Source organism: Anomaloglossus baeobatrachus, chromosome 1, assembly GCF_048569485.1.
Source record: "Anomaloglossus baeobatrachus isolate aAnoBae1 chromosome 1, aAnoBae1.hap1, whole genome shotgun sequence".
NCBI classification, from domain to species: Eukaryota; Metazoa; Chordata; class Amphibia; order Anura; family Aromobatidae; genus Anomaloglossus; species Anomaloglossus baeobatrachus.
In genome coordinates, this window is record NC_134353.1 from 756,785,714 (window position 1) to 756,803,838 (window position 18,125).

Sequence of the window (18,125 nt, forward strand, 5' to 3'; positions counted from 1 at the left end):
GTGGAGAAAAAGTGGAGAAAAAGTGGAGAAAAAGTGGAGCATAAGAGGAGAAAAAGTGGAGAAAAAAGTGGAGAAAAAGTGGAGAAAAAGTGGAGAAAAAGTGGAGATTAAGAGGAGAAAAAGTGGAGCATAAGAGGAGAAAAAGTGGAGAAAAAAGTGGAGAAAAAGTGGAGAAAGTGGAGAAAAAAATGGAGAAAAAGTGGAGAAAAAGTGGAGAAAAAGTGGAGAATTAGAGGAGAAAAAGTGGAGAAAAAGTGGAGAATAAGAGGAGAAAAAGTGGAGAATAAGTGGAGAAAAAAATGGAGAAAAAGTGGAGAAAAAGTGGAGAAAAAGTGGAGCATAAGAGGAGAAAAAGTGGAGAAAAAGTGGAGAAAAAGTGGAGAAAAAGTGGAGCATAAGAGGAGAAAAAGTGGAGAAAAAAGTGGAGAAAAAGTGGAGAAAAAGTGGAGCATAAGAGGAGAAAAAGTGGAGAAAAAGTGGAGAAAAAGTGGAGCATAAGAGGAGAAAAAGTGGAGAAAAAGTGGAGAAAAAGTGGAGAAAAAGTGGAGCATAAGAGGAGAAAAAGTGGAGAAAAAGTGGAGAAAAAAGTGGAGAAAAAGTGGAGAAAAAGTGGAGAAAAAGTGGAGATTAAGAGGAGAAAAAGTGGAGAAAAAGTGGAGAAAAAGTGGAGCATAAGAGGAGAAAAAGTGGAGAAAAAAGTGGAGAAAACGTGGAGAAAAAGTGGAGAAAAAGTGGAGCATAAGAGGAGAAAAAGTGGAGATTAAGAGGAGAAAAAGTGGAGAAAAAGTGGAGAAAAAGTGGAGAAAAAGTGGAGAAAAAGTGGAGAAAAAGTGGAGCATAAGAGGAGAAAAAGTGGAGAAAAAAGTGGAGAAAAAGTGGAGAAAAAGTGGAGAAAAAGTGGAGATTAAGAGGAGAAAAAGTGGAGCATAAGAGGAGAAAGAGTGGAGAAAAAAGTGGAGAAAAAGTGGAGAAAGTGGAGAAAAAAATGGAGAAAAAGTGGAGAAAAAGTGGAGAAAAAGTGGAGAATAAGAGGAGAAAAAGTGGAGAAAAAGTGGAGAAAAAGTGGAGAATAAGAGGAGAAAAAGTGGAGAATAAGTGGAGAAAAAAATGGAGAAAAAGTGGAGAAAAAGTGGAGAGAAAGTGGAGAAAAAAATGGAGAAAAAGTTGAACACCCTTTGGTACCTTTCATGTGGCACTAAGGGGTGCTTAGCTTTGTATTTAGCCAAAAAAATGAAAAAAAAATGACATAGGGTTCCCCCTAGTTTTGTAGCCAGCTAGGGTAAAGCAGACGGCTGCAGCCTGCAGACCACAGCTGGCAACCTCACCTTGGCTGGTAATCCAAAACTGAGGGCACCCCACGCTGTTATTTTAAATTAAATAAATAATTAAAAAAAAAAACACGTAGGGGTCCCCCAAAATTGGATCACCAGCCAAGGTAAAGCAGACAGCTGGGGCCTGATATTCTCAGACTAGGGAGGTCCATGGTTATTGGAATCTCCCCAGCCTAAAAATAGCAGGCCGCAGCCGCCCCAGAAGTGGCGCATCCATTAGATGCGCCAATCCTGGTGCTTCGCCCCAGCTCATCCCGCGCCCTGGTGCGGTGGCAAACGGGGTAATATTTGGGGTTAATACCAGATGTGTAATGTCACCTGGCATCCAGCCCTGGGGTTGGTGAGGTCAGGCGTCTATCAGATACCCGACATCACCAACCCAGTCAGTAATAAAAAAAAAATAGACGACAAACACATTTTTATTTGAAAAAACACTCCCCAAAACATTCCCTCTTTAACCAATTTATTAGATTGAAAAACAAATCCAGGTCTGGTGTAATCCAAGGGGTTGCCATGACGATGCACACTGTCCCAGTCAATGAAGAGCAGGATGTTCCCCATTGGCTGGGAGAGCAGTGCAGTGACCTGAGCTAACATCAATGGGTCAGCCCAGGTCACTGCAGGGGGGTGACAAGTGCTGCTGTCAGTGAGGTACATTACCTGCGCTGATCTCCAGCACACTGACAGCCCCTGTCACTGAGGTCAATGACCGGCGCCTTCACATCAAGTATCGCGAGAGGTCCGTGACGTCACCGCCAGTGTCAGTCTCGGGTCGGAAGCGATAGGTGATGTGACAAGCGGCGGCCATGGAGGACAGTGACAGCGCTGAGGTCGGGATGGCGGGACTTCATCACCGCAGGTAAGCCGAGCGAGCGAGCGAGCGAGCGGGCGGGCGGGGGGGGGGGGGTGGATGTGTGTGTGTGTGTGTGTGTTTGTGTATGTGTATGTATGTGTACATGCCGCGGGCAGGAGGGGGTGGAGCGAGCTGAGCGGGAAAGTGTGGGCTTCCTGCACGTAACTAAGATAAACATCGGGTTACTAACCAAAGCGCTTTGCTTGGATACCCGATGTTTATCTTGGTTACCAGCTTGTGGCAGGCTGCCAGCGATGGCTCCTGCTCACTGTAGCTGTAAAAAGCCCTGCTTTTTGCTGCTAGAACCGTTCTCGAACGTATCTAGAACTATCGAGCTTTTAGCAAAAAGCTCGAGTTCTAGTTCGATCTCGAACAGCCCAAAAATCACTCGAGCCTAGAACTGGAGAACCACGAACCACGAACCGCGCTCAACTCTACTCCTGTCCCAAAAGTGACGGCGGAGCCAGGGGTAAGCCTGACAGAAAAAGGGGCCACGACTACAACCCCCGAGGCACCCCTGGCACCCCGTTACATGTGGCGTAGTCGGCAGGATCCGGATTATTGGCGACGGGTCCCGATCCCATGGTGGGAAGATCAAGTGGTGCCTGAGGCGTTGGACCGGGCACAAGATGGAGGCAAGATGGCCGCCGTCTTTATGGACACAGTGAGCGCGTGAAGAATTGGCGCCAAAAGAAGAGCCTGGGGCTGGCCGGTGAAGAAAAAGAAGTGCGGAGTGCGCTGCTCAAAGAGGGGAGGTGCTGGCCCCAGGATGCTGATGAAGATACGTGAAGAGGGCGGCGGTACAGAAAAAAAGAAGAGCCGCCTTGGCCGGGTTGATGTGATGTGTGAGACCGGGGGTGGAGTATACCCAAGAGCGGGAAAAGAAGGCCCGCCTCCACCTTCCCCAGTATCTCCACTGTCCCCAGCGCCATTGCAAGAAACGCCAACGCAGAGACTGACTCCGAGCAAAATGGAGACTCCGAGAAAACAGCATGCTGCAGTGGGCGCGCTGGTAGCAACCAGCCTGGGCAGAGGACGCCCGAAGCAGACTGCGGACACGGAAGGACTTGCCCTTGCTTTACCGGCTGTGCCAGAAGAACCAGAGCGGCCTACAAAAGTAACCTGGGCCACTACCTGGGATGCCGCGACCGGTGAGACCTCGACTGAAGTCCGGGCCACCTACAAGGCACAGCTACATCCGGGAAACAAAGTCCTGGGAACTCCACACCAGTGTCCGGAGGTATTCCCGCCAGTCGAGGTGGGATCTCCAACCCACACAGTAGTTCCGGCCCCGGAAGAGCGATATGTCCGGGAGCTAGAAGAGGACGAGTGGGGATTCTTTTGGGAGTCGGTGAAACCAACGCCCCTGATGCAGCGAAAGTCCCCATCACCTGAACCCGACCCGGTGCAGGAGAGGTTGCTGGCCGAGACCGTGGCCCGCAAGATGATGGCCGGTCCTCTTAGCGACGAGTTCGACCGGCAGTGCACCATAGGCACCGTAGTCAAATTTAACCAGAAGGAGGGCTATGGATTCATTGAAGATGAAGAGACCGGAGACCATTTCTTCTACAACCGGGTTAACCTGGACACTGAGGGCTTACCACAACGCCTTCATACGCTATACCCGGGAGAAAAGGTTAAGTTCCGGAGAGAAGTGGGATGCCGGGGCCTGTTTGCCGTGGGAGTGACCCGGATGCCCACTACACAAGAGGCTGCACAATGGCAGCATGAAATCGATTGGGAAGAGTGCCAATACCGGAGGTGTACCCAACAGAGACCGGTACTGGCTGATATGCCTCGTCCGAGAAATATGCTGGCGGTATCGCCCGAAGTCGTGACAGGACTGAGTGCTGATTCCGAGAAGGGGACACCGGCGGTGTTGGCAATTCACCAGAGTCTGGTCACACACCCGGTGATCATCGTGGGCAGTCCCCAGCCGTCCCGTTCAGCGACCCCATCACCCCCGTCGGGGGTTGAGGAGGCAAAACCGGAGACAGAGGCGCCAGAACCACCAGTCAACTACGAACCGTTCCGGAGACTGCGCCGCTTGCCAGGTCAGTCCATTTCTGATTACGTGAGGGCCCAGCGGGCCGAATGGCAGCGCGCTTACCATCCCGAGTGACCCGTAATGACCGGAGGTAATGGACATGTTCGTGTTGAATTCCGGCAGTGTTAAAGAGCCGGGAAAGTTCCACAGTTTGCAACCTGTTCAAGCTACAAGCCCGGAAGGAGCCTGATGCTGGACTGAGCCAGGGGCTCCCTCCGTGTTGTTAAAGAAGACTTTGTTGTTTTGTGCTCCTATCTTCCAAGACCGGGAGTGTTGTGAAAACCTCCGGGCAGAAGACCTGCAAAGACCGGGAGTGCCTGCTAAAGGTCTCCGGGCACACTATCTACTAAGACCGGGAGCTCCCAGGAGGGACTCCGGTCACCAGACTCGTGCGCCCTTTAAGTGTGCCTTGATGTGAACCTGTTTAGAGTTTTTATAAAAATGACTTTGCTGCTAAAATGTGTTTTTAGGTTCATGCCTTGCCGGGAGGCTTAGGCAGAAAGAGGGGAGGAATGTAAGGGGTGGGCAGACCCCTTACAAGGAGGTGCAGTGTCCCCCTGAGAGTTGTTAAAAATTGATGTTATTTAATAAAAATGTTTTACTGTTTTAGTGGGTTCCCCTAGTGGCCGGGTGGGACGGCTGTCCCCATAGAAACTGTACAGGAGGGAGGAGGAGCCGGCAGTAGCAGGGGAAGGGAGTGTGTGTTGAAGGCAGTTGAGTCCGGGACGGGAGAGAAGCAGCAGAAGGGGCAGAGTGTGGGAGCTGGGTGAACAGGAAAGCAACAGAAAGAAGAAGTTTCCTCAAGTGTGAAGCAGTATTGGTGTGGGTCCAGTCTGTGTTAGCCGGAGTGGGAGCCTAGGCGAAGTAGAGTAGCCGGGCACATCCCCACTAGAGGAGACGTCCAGAAAAGGTTTTTCCCCAGCAAGCGTTGTGAAGTCATCTGTTTATTGCCTCTGTGTTTGGAAGAAGTGTACAATAAACATGCCTACTGGTTCAACCGACCTACGTCTGCAAAGTGTTTGTACATCTGACGGCGCTATCTGCACCACCACACTCTGCCCCACCAAGTCATCTCCTGTCCCAAAAGTGACGGCGGAGCCAGGGGTAAGCCTAACAGAAAAAGGGGCCACGACTACAACCCCCGAGGCACCCCTGGCACCCCGTTACAATCGCATCACAGTCGCATGACCCTCGGCTTATGCTCGCAGCAGACAGTCATTAGCATATTGCTTCCTATGCTCTCGCATCGGAAGCTATGCACAAGTGGAACTGTACCCTGAATATGATGCTAGTCACTATTTACGAAAAAGCATGAGACAGGGTAGTCAAGAGATCCGGGGTCAGATACCAATAGAGCTTGTCATAAACAAAGGAGTAAGAAAAAGGCATAGTCAGGTCACAGTCAGGGGTCAGAATTCCAGGAAGGTAGCAGATCAAGACAAAGTTGCTAGGCAAAATCGATAGTCCAGAACCCAGATTGCTGGATTGTGGGACACTGTTGCACAGCACTCCAGCAGTTCAGCATTCAGGTCATCGGAGTTCATACTTGGGACTCTCTCGCTGCTCTCAGTGATCTGCAATGAACCCGCTTCTGGATTGCTGCATTGTCGGATTGTGGAACACAGTTGCACAGCAGTCCAGCAATACGGCAGTGGGTTCAACTGAGTTCACTGACGGCAGTGAGGGAGCCCCTGAGTGTGAATTTTAGTGACCTTACTGCTGTTGTGCCACCGTGTCCCACAATCCAGCAGCCTGGCAATCCGGCAGCAGGTTTACCCGTGGTCACACTTGGTACCATTGTAACCTGGCTGTGAACTCCGGTAACCTGACTGATGTCACCTGTTCACATAGCCAGGTCTCCCATTGTGTGGATTATGTTGGACCTGCGGAGGTGTTTCAGGAGTTAAAAAAATGGTGAAAGGTTGTGTTTTCTTTATTATTTAAAATATAGGATTTTTGTATGTTTGTTTTTTTTCTTAATTACGCTGGTGGTAATGGGGGGTCTCATAGACACCTTGCCATTACCAACCCAAGACTTGAGGAAAGCTGTGATTTTTGACAAATCACAGCTGACATCAACTAATTATATTATCCGGATTGCTACTGCACCAGGGCAATCGGGATGAGCTGGGTAAAGCACTATATATAATGGATGTGCCAATTGTGGAGAGGCGGCAGGCTGCTATTTTTAGGCTGGGGAGGACTCAATAACCTTGGACCTTCCCAGCCTGAAAATACCATTCCCCAGCTGTCTGCTTTATCTGCGCTGGTTATCAAAAATTGGCAGGAGCCCACAATGTTTTTTTTTATTATTTATTTCAGTGGCTTAATACTCAGACGACATTTTTCCCAGAAGCGACCTGTGTTTCAGACATGTATCTTCCTTATGCTGTTCCCATTCAATTTCAGCACTTTTTTATCCCTTTCAGCATTTTTGTAGCCTCACCAGACATCCTGGGAGGGTCCGTCAGAAACTTATTTGAGTTTCCCATTGACTTTCATTAGATTCGTTATTCGTCACAAATACATGAATAGTATAAAATATTCAAAACAAATAATCCAAACCTGAATATTTCACAATTTGCTCATCACTACTTTTCATCTCATTCGAAGGATATTCTTCAAAATAATGTGCTAACTGATTTAAAGCAGTTGATTTCAAGCCAAACAGAATCAAATGTCAAGTATTCAACATGGCATGCCGTAGGGGGCCAGCGGTTTTCACCTTTGTGACAATACTTCTAGTTGGGTTCTTAAATCCTCCCTCTTTGTTCAGATCACTCCTGGCAGGACCCACAGACTTTATTCTCAGTACCCATGATGGAAGAGACTGACAGCTGATTGTGAACCCAGCTGGAGAAATCATTGTACCCAGAGCAGTGAAAATGAAGAACTGACAGAAAAAATATCTCTTCTAAACACATGATGTAATAAATGTCATCATTGTGGAATGAGTGCATTGACAGCTTCTATTTTTCACTTTAATTTTACAACTCAATTATGCCAGAGTAAAATAAATAAATGATAAAGTTGCCTTTTATCGCAAATTAATTAAATTAGCATTAACTTGAATTTTCACCTTGTGTTTTGACACATAAAAATGTTACGAATGGAAAATCAGGAAGCAAATTATATATTCTGTTTTGTACATTTTGCTTCTGTTACATATAAATGTATTTTTTATAATGAATAAAGGGTTCAAGTTTAATGTTTTTTCCACCTGTCATTTTTTTTTTGCAAAGCTTTATTACTATACTGTACCTGGCGTATGCCCCTCTGTTCCCAGGTGCCTTTCAGGTCTCCCTGCTTCCGTTAACTGATGGGATAAGCATGTGAATGCTGTAGCCAATCACTAAACAATGCATCACCAATGAATGCAGTGGTTGGTTGCAGAGGTCACATGTATATGTAGCGCCCCTGAGAGCCTCAAGGCACTACAAAGAGCTACATCCTCTAGGAAATGCAGGACCTACCCCCTGGGACCTGGAGTACCAGTGCCGATTCCACCAACACACATCTAAATCCTAGTTCTCCTCTCCACACTGGGCATAAAGAGTTAACCATGTAAGGGGATGGTCGCCATGGGAACGAGTCCCTGGGTATAGCCAGCCTGTTGGGAGGGGTCAGAGAGTGGTCTAGAAGAGGAGAGCACACAGGAGAGGTGTGCAGACGTGCCTGAGCTGGGTCCGTGTAACGGTGACCCCGGGGCACAGGAGAGAGGTCACCAGGATGGGTACCGAGATACCACTGGGACTGAAGCATGCATGGAGCACAGGGCCCGAGGTCAAGCGCAAGATTTAGACTGTTTGGAAAATACCTGTATGGTGAAGACACCTTCACGGACTTTATCGAACTAAATAATCCGGGGGCATCAGCAGCAAACTAGGATCGGGGTTCGGACACTTACCTCCTCGCAGGGTCCGCACTGCCCCCCGTATTGAGAAGGAGACTGTACCCCAAAAGGGACAGTCGGGGTTCCCAAATGCTCCATGCTACGGGCACTCAATTTACAGAGAGTGCCGGGTACAGAGCAACCTGGGTCACTACATTGGCACTGATACTCCTGGGACCGGAGCCAGCAAGCCAAGGGTCCATGTGAGTAGAGACTGTTAAAGTTAACTTGGTGTGGTCTCCATCATTATACATCATACATCTCCCAGGCACAGCCCTACCTGCGGAGGGCCTACCACCATAGCTGCCACTATCACCATCCCTGGGAGTACCCCTGTTGACCAGCGGCGGTTCCCCATTCCTAACCGCAACCTGCAGATGGCATCACGAACATTAACTCTATTATCCCCTGTAAATACCCCCTTTTATTAAGCGTCCCCAGGGCACGGGACCGGGCAATGGCCACCTGAAGTGACATTCCCGTTTGCAACCGCCCGGGACCAATTACCCCCTTCCCTGGGCAACACATATATATGGATGGTCACCGCTGTAACAAGTGATCTGCCGCAGCCACGTGTCCATCCAATTAGAAAAAGTATGCATGGAGACTGGTGGGGCTCTCTAGCAGAAAAAGAAGAGGTCCAGTATGGCGAGTGTGCCATGAAAAATATGTCAATGGTGGAAAACCCTGTATAGACTATGATGCATTTTCATCATTGATTGATATGTATCGCCACATACTATTGGTAAATAAGTCTGTATTTCTGGCCCCTAAATTAGGTTTGCTCACATTATTATATAGCTTAAGAGCTTCAGTTCATGTCTATATTATATATATCTATATTATCTGTTCTGTGTGAAGTCATAATGGGACACCACTAGAGGTACAAGATGCCTTACAGTGAGCCTCACAGATATTTAGTAGAATTGGCAAGTATGATATAAGATATCGATTTATTTTAGTATTTAAAGCAATGAGAGCTTTAAAAATCTTTATACAGTTAATTTCACATGGAGATAGGATATTGTAATGCGATGTCCTCTTCCACAATAAGCACCATGACAATGCCCTATCTCTATAGTAGGTACAGGACCAGTTTTAGGCAAAGTGGGGCCATGAGCAAACATTTAAAGTGGGGACCCAAAAGCTTACATAGCGCACGACCACACACAAACATTTAGGTAGCACTTACATGGGCTGAGTTCAGACAATTAAATAACCACAATCAACAATATTGAAATCTTTCGATGCTTGTTGACCATCTTCCTGGCACAGGCAGAGGGAGAGTGATTGGCACAGAACAATCACTAATAGAGAATTCTGTCCCAATACAGCATCATGTTATCAGCAGCACATTTTCAGTTTACATTGGATGATGTGCTACTGGAAAACAATGATTTTTGTTATGGCATAAAAAATCCAATCAACCGATGAATAATCAGAATTTTACACAATCGTTCGGTGATTGCTGACATGTATACCACTATAAAATTGCATCAATGCTGCTGGTATTTATTCATGTTGATACTGCTTATACACACTATATACATACACTGATACAAATGTATGAACACAATGCATGTTACGCACACATGCACTGACAAGCAAATGGGTAACAATGTTTTGAACTTTTGATTTTCAAACTCCATATCTCACTATTCACTGAAGCTTCAAACGTGAGACTACCATTTTATAGGCAATCATCTTGGCTATCTCCTACATAAATTTGACTTACAACTATTTAGCACATGATTTGCATTGTTTCCTGGTGGTGGAAAAATATTTTTCCTCCTGCATACTACAAATTACAACCTGTTCTCACATTCCCTAATAGCTCAGGTGGATATTAGGTTTATTCCCAAGCAAAAAGGTCACTTGTTCAAATTGAGGAGCAGCCAGTAAGATTTCCAAAGAAAAGAAAAATAGCATCATCTAGCAAGCTCATCTACTGCAGTTTCTCGACCAAGAAAATGGTCAAACTGCATCATGTGCCATGACAGTTGGAAGTATATGAAATTAAGTGCATCCATTGTTTCAAAAGCCAATAGTGGACATCAAGGCAAAGTATTGGAGTCAACAAATCTGCTCATCACAAGGTCTATCAGTTCTGGAGGGACAAACACAGGAGTGGATGTGGCTTGTATGCTTCACTATAGTAAGATAATAGATATCCATGTAGCGCCCCACGGGGCAGGTGTGTTTACCCTACTCATCGCCGGGCCGTCGACTGTCATAGTCACGGGCGGCCTAGCCTGTCTCCGTTGCCCAGAGGTGTACAGAAGATGGCTGGGGAAGGATGATAGGGGTAGTTGTGAGGTGTTTGTCGTGACGCCACCTGAGGTATGCGGCCAGGGAATGGGCCACCGCTGCTGTCTCTGTCCTCCGGGGAAGATCGTTTTAGCAGCTATGGGTGGTATCACTTCCCACAGGTGGAGCAGGCCCTGGGGAGGATGATGAGAGGAGCAGTAATGGCGGCTCAAAGCAGCAGTATGGGTAATAAAAAGTCAGCGTCTATGGCTGCGGTTTCAGGTTGTTTACTCACTTGTGTACGGTGCCGCTCACTCAGGTAATACCGGTCACTTGCTATGATGGGCTCTGTCGAACCCGAATCCCTTTAGAGATCAGTCCGGTTTGGTGTTCGGTGAGTTTCTCCTTGTAACGCCTCTCTGTGGATTCCCTGGCTTAAAGCTATGAGGGGACCCTGGGTTTCACGAGATGTACTCTTGTCCCCATCTGCAGGTGCCGCGTTTCCTATGTGGGGTCCGGCTTGATGCGAGGCCCCGGATCCTGTATGGCACTGTGCTGTTGGGCTCTGTGTGGTCAGGGAAGCTTGAAACTTTCCCCATCCAGGCAGATTCTGGAAAACCAACATGAGGTATGATCTTCGCTAGGGTCCTGCCACCCTGCGTGGTATCGATTCCCTGTGAAGCAGATTCACTCCCCCCACGGCAATTGTGTGAACTTCTCCTCCTACCCATGGATGTGATTGCTCCCTTCCTCTCCTCCTGGAGATCTTCCTAGACTGCGTTGTTGGCTCCTGACTCCCCCCTGCTGGCTGCACCTTCCCCATCCCAGGTCCTAAGCTAGTAGGACTGGGGCCCCTGTTGAGGGCATCCTGTAAATGCCACTCTGTCGGTGACCCCTTTATTACCCGACCCTAGCCCAGTCCTCAGTGTGTATTTGAGTGTGTAATATGGTGAAACCAGGATGAAACCAGGACTTACCTCCTCAGGAACCAGGTTTAGCATTATACCCAATTTGGATGCAATACTCTGTGGTGACTGAAGCCTCAGGGGCGCCACATCCATACAAGCACAATGTGATGCAACTTACAGAAGTCTGGAATGATGAACTGAAAAAAGGAGAACTCAATATCATCATAAGAAGCGTTGACTCGAGATTGCAAAAAAGTACTAAAAGTTAACAGTTGAAAATTGTAAACAGGTGGTTTAGAGCAATAAGATAAAAGTCCATAGACTTGGTGCGTCGGCCATTTACAGTCATGCCATTACTCGGCATTAATGTGATGGCTGAATTAGTGCCCACAGCCAAAAAGCTTGTTGTTTGGCTGTGCAGGCTGCCTGCGTCACACAGAGGCTGTCTCCTTGAGTAGTGATGGGCGGTCCTGAACTGCAAAGATCGGGGATCGTACCGATCACATAGTGATCGTGTAGACGATCCTGATCACGAGCTTTCCTAGGAAGCTCGTGTTACAGATAGGGTACAAATTGAGTCCAGGGGCTGTAAACAAACAAACATTGTCATTATACTTACAGGTCCCGCGACACATCCTGCAGACTCTGTCTCCCGGCCGCTTCTGCTTCCGATCATTGCTGTGCCCCCGGGTTAAAGGACCTTCCGTGATGTCATGGCCATGCGACCAGTCAGGTTTGAATGTCGTATTACCTCATTGGTTATAGACTGGTCACATGACTATGACTTCATCAAAGGTCCTGTTAAGTGATTGTCACTGGGCGAGTGTTGCATCTAATTACGGCGCACACTCTCCCGACAAGAGCGATCAGCTGCATGTGTTTCCATGCAGCTGAGGCGCTCCTGTCATGAGAGCATCAGGCTTTGCAGTGTGATCCTAACCTAGTTTTACCTGACTGGCTATCAAGAGCCCTTGCATTTTTTTTAAATTATTTTTTTTAAATGATTAAAAAAAAACAACTTAATGGCTTCCCTGTATTTTGATTGCCAGCCAAGGTAAAGCCAGGCAGATGGGGGTGGCAGCCCATAGCCGTCCACTTTATCTGCACTAAGAATCAAAAATACCGCGGAGCACTATGTCATTTTTTTAATGATTTATTTATGTTTACAGTACTGTGATGTGAGGCAATCACAGACCCGACACAGAGAATGGGCGTCTGTGATTGCCTGTTGGAGCAACCTGAAAAGAGAAAAATTAAGAATAATAAAGAGAAAAATAAAGAGAAAAATGAGAAAAACTGAATATTTTGCAGTGGTCTCTTAATTTTTGCCAGAGCTGTATATATATATATATATATGTGTATGTGCCGCCCCCGTGCCAGCAACCGGGCTGCTCGGATCCGGATCCGCGGTGGCTCGAGGGGTCTCTGGATTCGGGGGTCGTGCGGCCACTCGATTTAAAGGGGGGTAAACTATGTACAGGGGGAATTGGCAGTTCATGACGCCACCCACGGTGCGTGGTAATGTGGAATACCACCACTGCTGTTGGGGAGGGGGGAGCCCGGTGGCAATGGTGTAGCAGCAGGATGTTTTAACCCCTCCATGGGTATGGGGTTTGTGCCCCGGGGCCCGTTAGGTGTCAGTGACAGGGTGCCATTGGGAAGAGGCAAAGGGGGTTTTCAGCGTACTCACTCAGTCTAAGAATAATAACACCGACAGCTTGTAAACCAGAATTCTGAGCACCGCTGCAGCATGGAGGGAGCAAGCCTGGATCCATGTCCTTGGTATTGCTGTTAGCCTGTGGCCTTTTTCGTGGCACCTTCTCACTATTGGACCCTCAAGCTTGGAACTATTCGGGTCCCGCTCACCCGTATGGCTAACGGAGTGAGCTTGCTCTCAGGGTTCACACATAGTATTTCTTTGGACCGTAGTTTGGGAAAGTCCTATCCCATCGGTGCACTAGTACCCCGATTTTGGAGCAGGTTGGGGATCATATCTTGAAGTCTTCATCCCCGTCGAGTAAATTACCGGGACACGTGAAGCTACTTCCCAGCCTAGGGTCCACGTACACCGTCGTGCCCTGGCCCCTGCCCGGTGATGGCTCAAGGCCGCCGGCTGCCCTTCTCGGCAGTCCGTGCCCCTTGACACGATCCCCTGCGACCGGGGTTCCAGCTCCTACCAGGCCCAGACCAACATCTGCCACCTAGTACTCAAGGAGCCAAGCTCCTAACCTGTGACCTCTCCTCTTGAGAGTCAACACACAACTCCTCTTACTCCTTTTCCACCTTGTTCCTAGGATTTTGACTGGCAAAGCTGTTAGCAACACCAAAGGACCAGGATCCGTAACCAAGGAGGAGTGGATACCGTGCAGAAGGGCAGATTGCACAATACCATGTGACGACTTGATAAGCTAGGCCGTCACATATACACACACAGACACATATATATATATATATATATATATATATATATATAGTACAGACTAAAAGTTTGGACACACCTTCTCATTAAAAGAGTTTTCTTTATTTTCATGACTCTGAAAATTGTAGATTCACATTGAAGGCAGCATCAAAACTACGAATTAACACATGTGGAGTGAAGTACTTAACAAAAAAGTATGAAACAACTGAAAATATGTCTTATATTCTAGGTTCTTCAAATTAGCCACCTTTTGCTTTGATTACTGCTTTTCACACTCTTGCCATTCTCTTGATGAGCTTCAAGAGGTAGTCACCGGAAATCATTTTCCAACAGTCTTGCAGGAGTATATATATATATATAGGAAAAAAATCCAGCGCAGTCCTCAGAGTGTAGATTTTAAAATCATCGGCGTTTATTCATGAAAATCCAATAAAAACATAATGTACAAAGCGGTCAGCAGAAAAATACAAGGGATTACAGGTTATAGGGACCCCATCGAACTACGCGTTTCGACACATAGTCTTACTCATGTTCCTTTTTTCTTAGATATATGTATATTACACATACATACATGTATATACACACGTTATAAAGGACTTACTAGCCTGTCTCCTACTTTTCTGTTCTTCTACACCCCCATATGGTACAGGACCTGTGGTGACATATCGGTCACATGAATTTGTTGTCACCAAAGGTTCTACTCCACTCTCAATGTCAGACACTACAATGATAATGCTGCTATTATCAATAGTTTCTGCAGTGAACATTGGAGACCTCTAAGGGAGTGGGGGCCTTGGGAAATTAAACAGTTTTCCTCCTCACCCCCTAACACCGTCCCTGGATAGGAATTTCACATGGAAGTGGATTCCAAATAAAGTGAATGGCTGGATTTACACACAAATAAAGTATATACTTCTCATACGGAGTGTCACGCCAGTAATCCCCTCGTGTTTACAGCAGCGGTCCACTCACCATGCTGCTCCACTCAGCCTCAGGCCTGCACACTGAAATGCCTGTTTGTTGCACTCTCCTGCTGTCTCCCATTAGCCAAGTATGTTTGGCATGTGACAATCACCTGTCCTAAGTGCACCAGAAATAGGTACCTCAGTAACAAGCCTGCTGGCCTTTTTCAACCTCTGCTGGATCCTTCTGTCCCCTGGCAACACATAGCCATGGATTTTATCAAATCAAATCAAATAGGCTTTATTGGCAGGACCAAAATACAATCAGTATTGCCAAAGCAAGAAAAGAAATGTGACAGGGGAGTGGGTTAGGGTTGTGGGGTGTTGGGGCCACAATTTGGGGAATGATGGTCCATTTGGAGGTCTTTAGTACCCCTCAGCTTATGACATGTGGTGAGTGACATATTGGGCGGCGATCTCCACCATTGAGATCACTTTGAGGGTTGTAACACGATCTGGGTCATGATGGACTATTTCTCCAATATAGCTCATTTAATCCCTCTGGTCTCCCTTCCGCTCCCAAACTTGCTATGCAATTTATTCAGCATGTGTTTCATCTCCATGGTCTTCCCTTCTATAAAATCTCTGATCAAGGGGCCATGGTCACATCAAAGTTCTGGAGAGCCGTTTGCAAGCTCCTGAATGTTCAGCTGGACTTCTCTGCTTATCATCCTCAGAGAAATGGGTAAGTGAAATGGGTTAACCAGGTTCTTGAGAATTACTTACGTCATTATTTCTGCTCATCAGAACCATATACAATCACTGCACAGAACCTTTCACATAGCATACACGATCACAATTTATTACCATTTTTCTGAGATATTTTAAAAGGGAAACTTCTAAATGAGTCATAGGTGATAGTGAATTCATTAGGCAATTAAATACACCCCATTAGCTTAAAGGTGCTATCCACTACACAACCCTAGTTTAATCAATTCTCGACACCATGCAAAATAAAAAAGGGTATAATTGTCATGCGCTGTCCAGTTCCGCACACACGAATTACTATTATGGCGTTGGTCTCTGTTCACATTGCAGAGTCTGACATGCAGCCTAGTCTCACTTAAGTGCGCATTTCGGTTGGGCGTTGGCTGAGTTGTTTCACTGCTCCCAGCTGTGCAGGAGTTAATCCTTTTTGAAGGAGTGTATAACTCTTCTGAGAGCCAGGCTGCTAATTACCATCTCCAGCTGGTTTCTTCCTATATGGCTGGGGAGTGTAGTAAGAGGCCGCTGAAGATAGCACCAGTGATTCCAGTCTCTTTTTGTTCATGGTGAACAACAGTTGCTTTGTTAGATGGTGTGAACATTCCCCTCGTGTGAGTTTTTCCCTACCCTTTTCTTTATTCCCCTGTACACATATTGTCTCTCCTCTGTGTTTGAGTGTAGTATGTACGAAGTTTTGTTCTCCCTTGTCCATGTCTTTTCTGTGGGATTTTGTACCGAGTTTCTTGCCCACTCCCAGGGTTTGGGGGGAGTAAGATAAAAGCTCGGACAGAAGACATGGCCAGGTCGGGGATCCAGACCTCCCTACATTCAAGGGTACCTCTGGGGTGAGGGTGAGTGTAGGGGTCCCAGTATAGGGCCTGCTTAGAAACCCCTGGTCTGTCAGTACCACCCCCGTGACATTACTCACCTCTTTCAGCAGCACCATACCAGCAACATCAGTTATGCTGTTCCCAGTGATGATGTGACTTTGTGGTGTCATGTACCAGCTGCTGCCAATGAGTTGCTGTTTGTCAGTTGAAGCCTTTACTATTTCATCAGGTCAGACAGCAACCTGACAGAGGTTTAATGAGCTGTATCTAAAGAGTGACTGGTTATTGGCTGTGGCCTTCATACGACGCATGTCACTCTCTGGGATGGCGCCACTAAGGAGGTGTGTGTACACTTCTTTTATTGTATATTGTTTCTTGATTCTATTACTTTGGGCTTGTATCGTACTGGAGAACTTCATTAAACAAGGCACGAAAATGTGAAAAAATAAAAAATAAAGCTGTCATCTACAACTCATTCTCTGTAAAATGATAAAGAAGAGTTTTTAGTAAATAAAAGGAAAGCCAATTCTGAAAAGAATGGTACAAAAGTATTGGCCATTGTATTTATATTCTAAAAGTCTGCATCTACAACAATTTAAAACTTGGTGAATGTCGCTATGTTGCATTCTTGGCATAAGAAAAGCAGCCGTTGCATAGGCTTGTGTTACTGTCATCCATCAGGAGTTAGCAGCAGTCGCTGAAAGATAAGTCAGCAGTGAGATTATTCTCCAGACTCGGTGGAAAATAAATGGTTTATTTCCGTCGTATACTTTACTCACCCTTTCCTAATAATGTTAGAATTTCATCTTGATAAAAATATTGTAAATAAACTCCTTTAGGACGATTTCTTGATAAGATTAACTTTTTCTATTTTTTCTCCGTTTACATAGTTTGGAGGGTATTCTGGTTGTGACATTTAGAAAGCAGAGGTCGTCTTTAAAATTTATTTTTGCAAAATCTGATTAATATTCCACAAGAGATAGGCAAACATGAGATTTGAGAGCTGCCAAGTTTCATACCCTGTGCCCTGAATTCAGAGGCTCTAAAAGCCTGGCAAATAAGATTATTAATCAGAGGCACACTAGTTTAGTTGCCTGGACAAGCGGCCTGACACCCCCCTATAAAAAGCTGACACTATCAAAAAATGTTTTATTAAGCAGCGTGAGTGATGTATCTTTATTTCACTATTAAAAAAGGATTCACAGCAAAAAATCAATCTCCCTTTTGGTTTTAGTGAAATTTAAAGGCTGCAGTTGATCAGAAGTTACTGAGTAAGGCCCTATACACACTAGAAAATGGAATTTTCTGAAGAAAATTAGTCACGCTCTGAAAGATTACCGCACCTGTGGTAAAAAAACGGAGCAAAGTTCACCCAAAATCCACATGCGGTTTTACCGCGGTTTGCTGCGGACTTGCTGTGGTTTTCCTGCGGTATGTCCCTGCGTTATTTTGATATCACAGGGAGATACTCACCAGTCCCCTGCTCCTTCTGTCCATGGTGCTGAAGTCTCCTGCGATGCTGTGCCCCGTGTGTCTGTCTCCGATGCTCTGCTACTTACGGGTCGGCTGTGCAGTGCATAACTGCATATGCATGAGCCGGCCTGGAATCAGGAGATGTAGTGCCCCTGAAGCCATCAGGAGCTACAGGGAACAGCATTCTATCAAGGATGCAGGGTCTACCACCATTGACCCAGAAGACCAGTGCCGGTAACACGAAAACATTCATTTTAATCCCTGTTTTTCCCGTTCCCAAAGACTGGTGATAGGCTAGGGTTGGACCGATTGATTGGCCACCTAAGGGTGGAACTGATCCAGTCCACTAGACGACAACCAGGGGGGAGGGGTCAGACAGTCTGTAAGTGGAGGTGAGAGGAGATGGATGTAACTGTACTGACGGGAGAGTGTAGCGGTGACCTGAGGGCCCAAGCGTG